This window comes from Artibeus jamaicensis, unplaced genomic scaffold (genome assembly GCF_021234435.1).
Source record: "Artibeus jamaicensis isolate MK-2021 breed Jamaican fruit bat unplaced genomic scaffold, CSHL_Jam_final contig_233, whole genome shotgun sequence".
NCBI classification, from domain to species: domain Eukaryota; kingdom Metazoa; phylum Chordata; class Mammalia; order Chiroptera; family Phyllostomidae; genus Artibeus; species Artibeus jamaicensis.
In genome coordinates, this window is record NW_026521486.1 from 47702973 (window position 1) to 47716053 (window position 13081).

At 43.3% G+C, this 13081-nt stretch overlaps 1 protein-coding gene across 1 annotated transcript in view; it reads right to left on the reverse strand.

The window, feature by feature from the left end:
* The window catches only part of ASB8 (ankyrin repeat and SOCS box containing 8), a 33164-nt gene extending 23316 nt beyond the window's left edge, over positions 1 to 9848 (reverse strand). Inside the window, exon 1 of the mRNA XM_053661719.1 lies at positions 9759 to 9848. The gene's annotated coding sequence lies outside the window, so the exon portion shown is untranslated. The remainder of the gene's footprint in view (positions 1 to 9758) is intronic.
* Between the last annotated feature and the right edge of the window lie 3233 nt (positions 9849 to 13081).

Below are 13081 nucleotides of genomic sequence, written 5' to 3' on the forward strand. Positions count from 1 at the left end.
GAACTTGAAGACAGAGAAGTAGAAACTACTCAAAATGGAGTACTGAGGGAAATAGAACTGACAAAGAAAGGACCGGAGTGAAGTGATCTGTGAGACATATCAAGCAGTTTGGTACACATGTAACTGTAGACTCAGAAGAGCTGGGGTTAAAAAAACTTTGAAGAAATAATGGCTAAGAAATTTCCAAAATTTGAAAGCTCAATGAAATCAAGGCAGAATAAACTTAAAGAAAGCCAAGACACATCATAATCAAACTACTTAAACCAAGGGTAAAGAAAAAACAATTCTAAAAGCAGCCAGATAAAAAGACATATTTCATTCACAGCAGGCACTGGCAAACTATGGCCCATGGGCCAGATCTGACTCACCTCTTGCTTCTGTAAATGAAGCTGAGTTGGAACACAGCCCCATGCGGTCACTTATTATTTGCTATGGCTGTGTCTGCACTACGATGTCAGAGCTGAGTAGCTGCAGCAGGGACTACATGGCTTATAAACCCTAACAGATTTACTGCCTGGTCCTTCACAGAAAAGTTTGCCATCCCCTGCTATAGAAGGACAAAATAATTATAAAATACCAGCAGATTTCTTTTCCTTCTTTCCTTTTGTAATCCTCACCCAAGGATATGTTTATTAATTTTAGGGAGAGAAACACTAATTCGAGATAGAAACATCAATCAATTGCCTCCCGCAGGTGCCCTGCCTGGGGATCAAACCCGAATCCTAAGTATGTGCTCTGACCAGGAATTGAACCTGCAACTTTTTTGTTGCAGCATCCAGTACACAACCTTTCTGTGTACCGGATGATGCCCCAACCAACTGAACCACTCAGCCAGGGCTGCCAGATGATTTCTTTAAAAGCTATGCAAGCAGAAGCCAAGGTGCACCCAGAAGTTTTTACCCATCAGAAATACCTTTCAGCCCTGGCTAGTGTGGCTCAGTGGTTTGAATAATGATAGCCTGCAAACTGAAAGGTCACCGGTTCAATTCCCAGTCAGGGCACATGCCTGGGTTGCAGGCCAGGTCCCCAGTTGGGGACATGTGAGAGGCAACCACACCTTGATTACCTCTACCTCTCTTTCTCCCTCCCTTACCCTCTCTCTGAAAATAAATGAATAAAATATTTAAAAGAGATATCTTTCAAAAATAAAGATGAAATAAAGACTATTTTAAACAAACAAAAAATAAAATGTTAAAGGAAGTTCTTCAGGCAGAAGTAAAATATTAGATAAAAAATTTGATTCAGTAAAAGGAAGAGAGTGTGAAAGGTGATAAGTTGTAAAATATGAAAATATTTTTCTCACATTTTAACCTTTTGAAGAGATAAATGACTAAAGTAAAATTAACAAAAGTGCACTCAGGGTTCCAGCACACGTGGAAGCAACAGGTGTGGCAACAAGAACACAAAGGGCCTGCGGGAGGGCGACCCAGTGCCGTGGTAAAGGTTCTGGTGCTGGGCGGATGAGGGTGGACTGGTAAGTCAGGGAGCTGTCTTGAACTCTTGAGCTGCATCGGCCAATAAAGTGGCTACTCCCCTCGTGTGGCTATTAAAATTAGGGCACATTGAAAATTCAATCTCTTAGTCGCACTAGCTACACTTCAATTATTAAATAACCACATGTGACTTGTGGTTGCCTGTGCTGGACAGTGCAGGTATAGAATAATTCTGTGTTCACAGAAAGTTCTGCTGGAAAATGCTGCTCTAAAGCAATAACACAACAACAAAGCAAGAGAAAAAGAAAAGGAGAGAAAGAGCTAATTGGGGATCATTTAAAGATTCATTTAGTCTAAATACTGGAATGGAAATAAAGAAAGAACAGATGAGACAAATAGGAAACAAAAATAGCGAGCCTACAGATTGAAATCCAATCTTATCAATAACTTAAATAAAATTAAATGGTTTAAATATCTCAATAAAGGACAGAGAGGGTCAGATTGAACAAAAAGTAAGACCTGCATATTCTGCCTGTAAGAAACCTGCCTTAAACATAAAGGCACAGTTATCATAAAAAGAAAAAATATATGATGCAAATATTAAAGCCCCCAAATCTGAAATAATTTCAATAATATCAGATTAGTAATTATTAGAGCATTGAATATTAGCAGTAATAAAGAAAGGCCATTTCATAATAATAAAGTGGTCAATTCAGCCAAAGAACATAACAATTCTAAACTATTAAAGACATAATAAAAGAGCTTCAGCCCTGGCTGGTGTGGCTCAGAGGATTCAGTGCGGGCCTGTGAACCAGAGGATTGCGGTTCGCGTCCCAGTCAGGGCACATGCCTGCGTTGCAGGCCAGTTCCCATCAGGGGACGCGCAAGAGGCAACCACACATTGATGTTTCTCTTCCTCCCTTCTTCTCTTCTCCTCTAAAGATAAGTAAATAAAATCTTTAAAAAAAAATAAAAGAGCTTCAAAATATAAGAAGCAAAATTGAATAGAAATTAAAAATTGATAAATTCACAAATATTGTTTAAACCAAAATATTAATTTTTACTATTAAATATAATTGGACTAAATGCTCTAAATAAAAGACAAAAGATACCACAACAGATAAAAAGCAAAGCAAAACAAAATCTATGTGCTGAGTACCAGAAATACACTTAAGTTAAGGAAAACAAGACTGAGCACAGAACGGAGAAGGATGTATCATGTTCCCCAACCAAATGGAAGCTGTTGCAATTATATCATATTAATATAAGTCAAAATGAATTTTAAGGCATAAAGCATTACTACTGAACAAGAAAATCACGTAATAATGAAAAATGTTCAATTTGCCAGGAAAACCTGACAATTTAAAAATGTAAATGACACTGATAATATAGCCCCCGAATGCATACAGCAACACTTACCAGAACTACAAGGACAAACTCACAAACAAAGTGGAAGATTACAATAATCCCTTCTAAAAATGCATGGTATAAGTAGACAAAATCAGTTAGGGTAGAGAAGATTTTTATAAACAGTTTATAAATTTGTTTTAAATGTACTAAATGTCCAAACTTTGCACTTAGTAAATGCAAAACACATTCTTTCATAACACATATACATAACAATTATCAACAAAAACTTGTGTATTGGGTAAGTTTGTTTTTTTTTTAAATATTTTATTTATTTATCTTTAGAGGGGAAGGGAAGGAGAGAGGGAGAGAAACATCAATGTATGGTTGCCTTTCGTGCGTCCCCTGCTGGGAACTGGCCTGCAGGGAACTGGTCTGCAATGTGTATTGGGTAAGTTTTAACAAATTTATAAAGGTTGATAGTGAACAGAGAATGTTCCTCAACTACTAGATTTAAGCTGTTGATCAATAAGAAAAAGACAATTAGAAAATTTCCATGCTTGGAAATTTTATTCATTTATTCAACAGATACTTAATGCATGCTTACTGTGCACTAGATTCTGTTCAAGGCACTTGGGATTATATCAGAGAGAAATTAATAATTAATAAAGTTCTAACAACACCCAGTGTGGGAGAGAATGTGAAGTAATGAGAATATTTACTCTGCTGGTGAAGTGTGAATTACCGCAACAGCTTCTGAAAACAGTTCAATATTCTCTAGCAGAGCTGAAGGTGAGCATAACCTATGATTCAGCAAGTCTGTCCACGTGCATAAACTTTGGAAAATCTCTTGCACCGTGAGACATGTGCAAGAATATTCACAGCAGCATTGCCACTAACAGCCGAATTTGGAAACAATGGAAATATCTATCAGCAGCAGAATGCAGACACATACATGGTGGTGTGTTTGTACAGTGAAATACAGTAGAAAAATAAAAGCGAACAAGCACAGGTATCCCAACAACTTTGATGACTTTTATGTGTGCAATGTAAAAAAGAAGCAAAACACAAAACAATAAACTTTGTGATTCCATTCATACAAATTTTGAAAGAATAAATTCATTGTAATGCCATCTATATAATGTTCAAAAATAGGCAAAATTACACTATATTGTTCAGGGACATATAAATATGTGATTGATAAATTGCTTAAAAGGGAAATTATTATCAATATAATAATCAAGATAGGTTTTACCCATAGGAAGGAGACGATTTTGTCTCCAGCATAGGAATGGGGGGACTTCAGGCAGTGAGTGGAGAGGAGGAAATACTTGCAATATTCTGTTGCTTGACCTGGATAGTGATTATATAAGTATTGTCTTTATTCATTAACTTGTACATGTATGTTTATTTAACTTTATACATTTGTGTTATATTTCACAATTAATAAAGATCCAAAAGAAAAGGAAAGAAAGGCGTTTTAAACATAGAGAACAGCATGAGTAAAGGCATGGCAGCATGAGAGTATGCTGGGGGTACGGGAATTACAAGTGGATTTGTGCCTCTTGGTGGTAAACAGGGAGGCAGAAAGAGGTGAAAAACTGAGGCTGGAGGCTGCAGGAAGCCGTTGGGACATTTGAAGATGGGTTGTAAAAAGACTCAAATCCGAACTTGAGGTAGATTCTTCTGACTGCCGTGAGGAGGGGGCGGTGGGGAGGAGAGAAAAGGGAAGGGGCAAAGGGGGGGCTGAAAGGGAAACTATTCCAGCCCTCCAGGCAGGAGATAACAAGGACCTGAAATTTGCTAGTTGAAATGGGGAAGAGGAAAAGGTTAAAGAAGTAACTGTATCAGAGATTATTATAATCTTCCTATTTTGAAAAACACTACTACTACAGGACTCTTTCAATTTTGGGTTTATGGTTAAAATGTGGGTCTATGGGCACAAAGCAGGCGTTGTGCCTGTAAACTGTGAGCACGTGTTTGACCACAGGAAAGGGAGCTGTTTTCACATAATGGGCCCCAGGGTGTGGGTGAAAAGTTGGAGAAGGGCCCTTCTCCTCACAATGTTGCAGTGCTCTGAGGATGTGGATTACATTTCCGGACTCTGTCTGTGAAACTGTCATGAATACTAGAGTAGTTCCCATTCGTGCGTGTGGGATGGAACAAGGCAGCTGACAGTGCCTTGTTGGCCTGGGGATAGCACCTCATGGCAAAGGGGAAGTGGTAGGAACCTCTTTTGATGGTATTTCTAGGGTTTCTTAAAAGGCACGGAGAGGGCATAAATAGATGTATTAGTAAGAGTGAGATCTACAAAATTATGTATGAATTTCTACATCAAAATACCATGATACCACTTAACTCAAGATATGACAAGTGTGAAGTGGAAGCTAGCAGAAGTCAGTATTGAGGGATGCTAAATTTCTAAAAATCATTTTGGATGGAAGTCTGTGCTGGATATACAATAGTCCGTATCTTGCCCAGATACTTGGACATAACTTTTTCTAAACTGAACTGATACTCTGGCAAAATGGCTCCGTGGTACCAGAAGTTATGAGTGTGCTCAGATGGTGTAGCATCATTAATGCCTGATGAGGATTCTGACCTGGAGCCAAATCAGGCCCTGAACTACTGGCAGCTTTCTGGGGGCAGAAAATATCCGAGCATGGAGGGTGCATGAAGCCCTGCACCAGGGCTCCAAAGGGCTGCATATGTGGCCAATGACCCAACATCACTCAGACCAGAACTAGTCAGTGTGGCACAGGACAAATGACCGTGCACTGACCGGGAAAACGCCTCTGCAAGTGTGGACACGCAGAAGCTGCTGCAGTGGGCAGTGCAGAAGGGGAAGACAGGGCGGGCCCAGCAACACGGGTTCCGTGGGACTAAAAGTTATTTTCAGTGGAAAATAAGACTGCATGAGAGGTTGGAAGGTTCCTGGAATTCTTGTTCTCAGTAAAGTTAATATGGAAGAGAAAGAAAGGAAGGCAGGGAATGTCCTTTAAAAAAGGACAGTCCTAAAAGCGGTTTGAGGGCATAGAACCAGCAACTGGAAGACGGGTTCAGGCCTTCACTGAGGGGGACAGGGCGTGTACAGCTCAAGCCCTGGCCGAGTCTGAGACACTAGAAGGGGTGTCCAACCTTTTGGCATCTCTGGGCCACACTAGAAGAAGAGGTGTCTCGGGCCACACACTAAATGAAAACTGATGAGTGAAAAAAAAGGTTTTAAATAAATTTATGATTTTGTGTTGGGCCATATACATAGCCATTCTGGGCTGCATACAGCGCTCAGGCTGCAGGGTGGACACCCCTGTACTAGAGTCTCCTGACAGCGTGGACAGTTGGACTCCCTCTCCAGCCAGAGGCTCATAGGGTTCAGGGTCCTTGAAAACCACCATGCCCATTTCTCTTTGTAAGAGGGGGGGAGATGAGCACACCTCCATGAAAGGCAAACCACCCTCCCAGACGGAGGTAATTCAGTTTAACATGTGACCAACAAAACCCACAATGAGATGAATATTCTCAGCCTCTCCATCTGTCCTGCTTCCCTCTAGGACGCGCTCCCCGTCATTGACACCTGGGGCTCCCGACACCTGTGCCGATTAGGGGAATTAGGGACAGAATCACGGAAGCTGAAACAAGGACAGGGAGTTTCTTCCTGCTGCAGAGAAAAAGAATACATCTGGGAATAAGTAAAGGTAGGGTGGGGCATGGAAAAGCAAGGGCTGCACTTGAGAGAAAGCCCGGCTGTGTTTGGGAAGAAAGGAGAGAGACTGGCAGAACACTATGCCACAGTGCGTAATATGGATGGAGAAAGAGAGCAGTTTAAGATGTTTTCCTCTATGCTAAGAATGTAAACCAGTTACGAACTTTCCCAGAGACCATAATAAAATCTACCTGCTTTTTCATTCATTTTGGCCATTGGTTGTGTTTCTTTTGAAGGTGATGTCATGCTGAGATGGGTCACAAGGCAACTCAGCTTCATAAAAGTTGAATTTGGGGAGTACTGACTGGGACTGCGGACCTAAGATGCGGCATTCTAGATGTAAAGGAGTCAGGCCAGCATCTTCACGCCTGTTGGATGAATAGTGCACAAAATGGGACTGGAGGTCGGCCAGACAGACCCCAGGCAGAGGAAAATGGCAGAGACTCCTAAGAATCACAATTTTAGCGGGAATGTTGTGTTTGGGACTAGGTGTGCCCGATGGAGATTCATGCCTATGCAGCATGGAGTCTCCCCCCGCCTTGGCCTATGAGGCTGGAATAAAGAAGCGGCACAGCTAGGTGATTCCCAGAGGACAGGTAACAGGCAGGAAGCAGAAGGGGAGTATGTAGGGGTTATTTTTCCTTGCTATACGGCATACTTTGGTGACGTGGCCAGAGTACCTGTGAGAACAGACTCACTCAGCAAACCCTGGGGCACTGGTGTCTGGAGAGCCCAGCCCTGTGACCTGGCAAGCTCACTGAGGCTCTGTTTCGCTTGCTGCTTCTGTCCCCATTATTTTTCTGAAACCAGACCCTTCTACTCTTCTTTGTCTGGTTTTCAGCCAGAATTCCTAAAGTAATCTGGTTCTGAATCTGATGCATTGATTGTCTCCTCCTTACATTTTCAAGTCCTGCTACTAGTCCATTACCCCCATTCCCACCTTAGTCCTCATGTCTGACCTGGAGCTTGACTGGATCGGCCGCACCCCTTGATCTCTGTACCTGTTTCCCATGTTCTTTTGTGCTTCTCCAATAATCTCCCCTCACTCTAGGCTCAGACCCCTTGAACTCTGAGTGGACTTCATGCTAGTGCCTCTGGGCAGCATGATGCAGTCTCACACTGAAAGCCTTGACATACATGGTATCCTCAACAAGAGTGGCAAAGGGCCTTGTATGATGGCATAATCCAGCTCCTACTGTGTGGGGGCTATGTTTAAAGTAAGGGTGAGGCGAAGATGAGAGGCCCTGCAGCTACAGGACAACACTCCAGCCAGCTGAGGCACACTGCCAGGACGAGAGGCCCTGTATTGGAGAGAGGGAGACTCCCTGTAGGTAGAAGGCAGGAACTCACCTGAGGGGTGTGGGAGCTGGCAAGATGAAATCATCCATGCCAAACGCTGGTCAAGAGATGTGAAGTAACAGACCTAGGCAAAACCCTGCAAGTTATGCCAGTCTTTTCTGGTTACAGCAGAGCTCCTCAGGGAAGAATTGAACCTGTAAGCCCTGAGAATATGCTTGCTAAAAATATGATTAGAAACTTAAGCTGTGTAAGTAAGCTCAGCTGGTTGGCTGTGTCTGTGTGCGAACACATCTTGTCTCTGTTTCTAGTTTCCCTATAGTTTTTTTGGTAAAGTCCTTTGGTAAATGCCAAGCCACATTGGCTTGCTTAGGGAAGCATTTTTGGGAAGCATTTTTCCTTGCTTAGGGAAGCAAGGAAAAGCATTTTTGTCTTCTCCTGAGCTTTAGGAAGGACCTGTGGGGCCCACAGTGGAGGTAGGAGTGATGACCAAGGTAAGAGTGCAACAGGTTTATGGAATGAAGTAAGGAAAGGAAGAGCGAGCAAAGGGGGTTGGATCATTTGTTTTTGGATTATTGGATTATTTATTGTTTTAAAAAATACAATACTGCCCTGGCTGGTATAGCTCAGTGGGTTGAGCATGGGCCTGTGAACCAAAGGGTTGCTGGTTTGATTCCCAGTCAGGGCACATGCCTAGGTTGCAGGCCAGGTTCCTAGTTGGGGGTATATAGGAGGCAACCACACATTGATGCCTCCACCCCCCTTCCCTTCCCCTCTCTCTAAAAATAAATACATAAAATCTTTAAAAATAAATAAAATGTTTTAAAAAGTTAAAAAATACAATACTGTAGGGGTTTTAATTTATCATAAATTTGTTTAGGGAAATCAATTTTCTACTAGTTGCATAGTGCTTGATTTTTATTAGCAATGCCTTAGATGAAACATTCTGGTATTTAGGATATTTCCCCACTTATTTCTATTTTAATAACAGTAAGGCAGGTGTAGGCCAAACAGCTCTTTAGTACAACAGTTCCTCTGGACCAGCTGCTGCACTAGAGTATACAACCAGGGAAACCCAAGGCAATGCATTTGCTGTCCTTGAATCTCCGGTATACAAAACACACCCATACCTAGCTCTTCCCCATGTTGGAGTGATATAATTTGCTTCTCCTCCCCAAATTTATTTCTTCTTGTGAATTTCATTTTTGGTTTCCAATCACTTGGCTTCTTCAATTAACTAAGGCCATTGTTAGTTAGTATGCTATTGCCCAGGTAGTCTTTGCTTTTCAATGTGAAGTCATCTGTAAATATGTTAAATTCAAATTTTCTTCCCTCTCCCACTCCATACCTCAAATAGGAAAAGAAGTTGTCACAAAGTTAAGATAGTCACTGTACGTCTTTACCTGGGCACTAGGCCTGCCCAGGCGGAATTATCCTCGTACATTATCCACAGCCCCCCAACCCTCATACTCGCTCCTTCCACACACTGTCAATAGTTTTCCCTTTCACCTGTTAGCTGATGCAGAAAGTTATTCAGAGTTAGAAATAATATTATAGTCTGGTCAAGATGGCAGCATAGGTAAGCATGGCTCACTTCCTCGTATAATCACGTAAAAATTACAACTAAAATATAGAACAGCCATCACTCAGAAACATCAGAAATCAAGTTGAACAAAAGTCTAACAACTACAGAGTTAAAAAAATAAACAACCCACATGCATCCAGACTGATAGGAGGGGCAGAGACACAAAACAGCCTGGTCCCACATGCACATGTAATGGGTAAAAATTCAGGAGGGATATCTTGGGAGTGAGGAGTCCCAGCCCCACACCAGGCCCCCCAGCCCAGACTTCCAGTGCCAGGAAGATAAGTCCCCAAAACTTCTTCCTACAAAGACCCTCATTAGGGATTGAGTCAGTGGAAGAAGAACTTCTGGAGTCCCAAGCAGTTCTTCTTAAAGAACCCACAAACAGACTTACTCAGACTCACTCCCTCTGAGCTCCAGCACCAGGGTGGCAGCTTGAAAGGCACCAGTGGCACACAGGGATGAAGTGTCTGGCATCAAGGCGAGAGCTGCGGGACAGTTTTCTCCTGGACAGAAAGAGAGGCAGAGGCCATTGTCCCTTTTCTGAACCCTCTCCCCATAGAGCCACATCATTAGCAGGAAGCTGCCACATCTGAGACTCCATCAAACTGGCCAATACTGTTTGTCCCACCCAACTTACAGTCCATCCAAGCTGTTAAAAGGGACTTTTCCACATGAATGGCTGATCTTGGCTCATGCTTCACAATTTTCTAAATCCTCTCAAACAAGCAACAAACTAGCCTCACTGAACCCCCAGCTGCCTGTACCTCTTGTGAAGCAGCCCCAGGCCCAGTGCTAGCAGCAGCCAGCCTAGATTCATAGCTTGGTTTCACCCGGAAATCTCCAAGCCCAGTACAAGCAGCCATCATCTCAGATTGCTTTATAGTTCAGGAAGGATGGCTCTGCACAGAACATAGGTGGGGGCTAAACTTGCCCTGGGCTAGCATACCCAGTGGACAGCTACAGACCACATCAGAGCACCACCACCCTGCCCCTGCACAGGTCTTCCATGGAGGGCAGAGGTTGATGGTCAATGGTCACAGCCAGTCCTTACAGCTGATTGGCCTGGGCAAATCCCTCCTATTGACCTGCCAACAGCAATCAAGACTCAATTACAAGAGGAGGATGTACTCAGCCCACACAGAGGGCACACCTTGAGTACCCAGCTTAGGTGATAGGAGTGGCTGTGCCACTGGACCCTACAAGACAGCTACTACATTAGACCACACTACCAAGACACAGAATACAAAGAAACAGACACAGGGAGGCTGCCAAAATGAGGAAATGTGGCCCAAATGAAAGGACAGATCAAAGTTCCAGAAAAAGACCTCAATTAAATAAACATTAGCAATCTATCAGATGCAGAGTTCAAAACACTGGTTATAAGGATGCTCAAGGAACTTAGTAAGGACCTCAACAGCATAAGAAAGATCCAGTTAGAAGCAAAGGATACATTAATTGAAATAAAGACCAATTTACAGGGAAATAACAATAGAGTAGATGAAGCTGAGAATCAAGCTAATGGTTTAGAACATAAGGATGCAAAAAAAAGAGCAATCAGAACAAGAAAAAAGAATCCAAAATAATGAGGATAGCATAAACAGCCTCTGAGACAACACCAAGAGATCCAACATTTGCATTATAGAGGTGCGCAAAGGAAAAGAGAAAGAGCAAGAAACCGGAAATCTATTTGAAAAATAATAAAAGAAAACTTCCCTAATTTGGTGAAAGAAATAGACATGCAAGTCCAGGAAGCACAGAGAACCCCAAACAAGGCGCACTCCAAGCTACATCATAATGAAAATGCCAAAAAGAAAGAGAAAGAGAGAATCTTAAAAGAAGCAGGAGGAAAGAAGTTAAGTTACCTACAGGGGAGTTCCCATAAGACTGTCAGCTGATTTCTCAAAAGAAACTTTGCAGGTTAGAAGGGGTTAACAAGAAATATTCAAAGTTATGAAAAGCAGGGAACTACAGCCAAGATTGCTCTACCTAGAAAAGCTATGATTTAGAATCAAAAGGCAGACAAAGAGCTTACCAAATAAGAAAAAACTGAGTTCATCATCACCAAACCATTATGATATGAAATCTTAAATATTATTTAAGCAAAAGATCAAAACTATGAACAATAAAATAGTAATAAACATATCTATTAACAACTGAATCTAAAAAAAAACTAAGCAAACAAGAACAGAGACAGAATCATAGATATGGAGAGTGTTTTGATGATTGCCAGATAGGAGGGGGTTATGAGGGAACTCAAGAGGTGAAGACACTAAAAAGTACAAATAGGTAGTTACAGAATAGCCATGGGGATGTACAGTACAGTATGGGAAATGGAGTAGCCAAAGAATTTATACGCATGACCCATGGACATGAACAATGGTGAGGGGATTGCCTTAAGGAGTGGGGGGTTGCTGGGTGGAGGGGAGCAAAGGGGGGAATATTAAAACTCTAAGAGTATAATCAATAAAATATATTTTAAAAAGATATTATAAATTATCCAGTCCAATCCCCTAACAAACCGTGAGAATGATTTATTAAAGTTCATAATAATTTATTATTATGAGTTAATAAGTGGCAGAAACAAAATTGAATTCAGGACTCCTAAATCCAGTATGTGAGGTCTACAGGGTTATGGATGAGAGAATGGGACATAGTCGTTCATGTTATTCATTCAACAAATGTATTGAACATTTACTTACTACGTGCCAGGCACTATTTTAGGTTCTGGGAATTCCGTGATGGTAATAGAGGGCGCGGAAGAGACAAAAATTCTCTGTCCTTGTGGAGTTTTCATTCTCAAAATTTAAGTACTCTGTCTCACCATCGTGGAAAACCTCAGTGCCCTAGGGAGGAGTGTTTTGGTCTTCCACGGGAGGGAATCCCATCCTTCCTCGTTCTTGTGGTATATACAGCTCGAGGGCTGATTTACTGCAGCGACCGAGAGGAGGAAACCTTTGGGCGCCCTCCCCCGCCTCTGCACCTCCACCGCCCTGCCAGAGAGCGCCACCGCGCTCCGCTCTAGTCTGGGGTTATTAGCGGCCGCTTCTCTACCCAGTCTATTTTCCCGCGAACGGCTGGAGGACACGGCCGGAGGACAGAGAAGCCAGACTCGCTGTAGCGCCATCCTCTGAGCAAGGACTGCGGGAGCGTGAATGCCCTTCCAAGGCAGTCGCGTTCAGTGCCTAGTGCCGCGCCCGGGGAAGGGACGACCTCTGCCGGACTTGGGGGATTATGCAGCAAACTGCTCTCTCGTGCTTTCCTAAGAAATACTGCAGCCACACGTTCTTCCCAGCCTCAGCGGGGTCCACTGCAGCGTTCCCTCCCCTCCCGCCCCTCCCGCAGGCTCACACACCAGAGCCCCACTGCAGCTTCCAGGCCATCCTCCCTTTTCTTCTCCACTTCCTGCTTGCTACGGCGACACACGTCATTTACGTGGCATGCGTCGCCTTGGAAACAGGGGAGCATCCGCGGCGCCGCTGGGAGACCCGCCCCTGCCGCTCCAACCACGCTCGCGGGCGCTGCCAGTTAACGGCTGAGGGGAGTCCCGATCCCTACCCGCTGCTGGCCTTGGTCTCGACCCGGGCCCCTCCGCAAATGCTTCTGTGACCCAGGAAATCGGCGAGCACTTGCTGCTCGTGGCTCCGAGAGGACGGCGCTGACACGGGTGCAGTTCCAGAGGCGAGGCTGGGCAGGGCGCCTTCGCCCGGGGGTGAG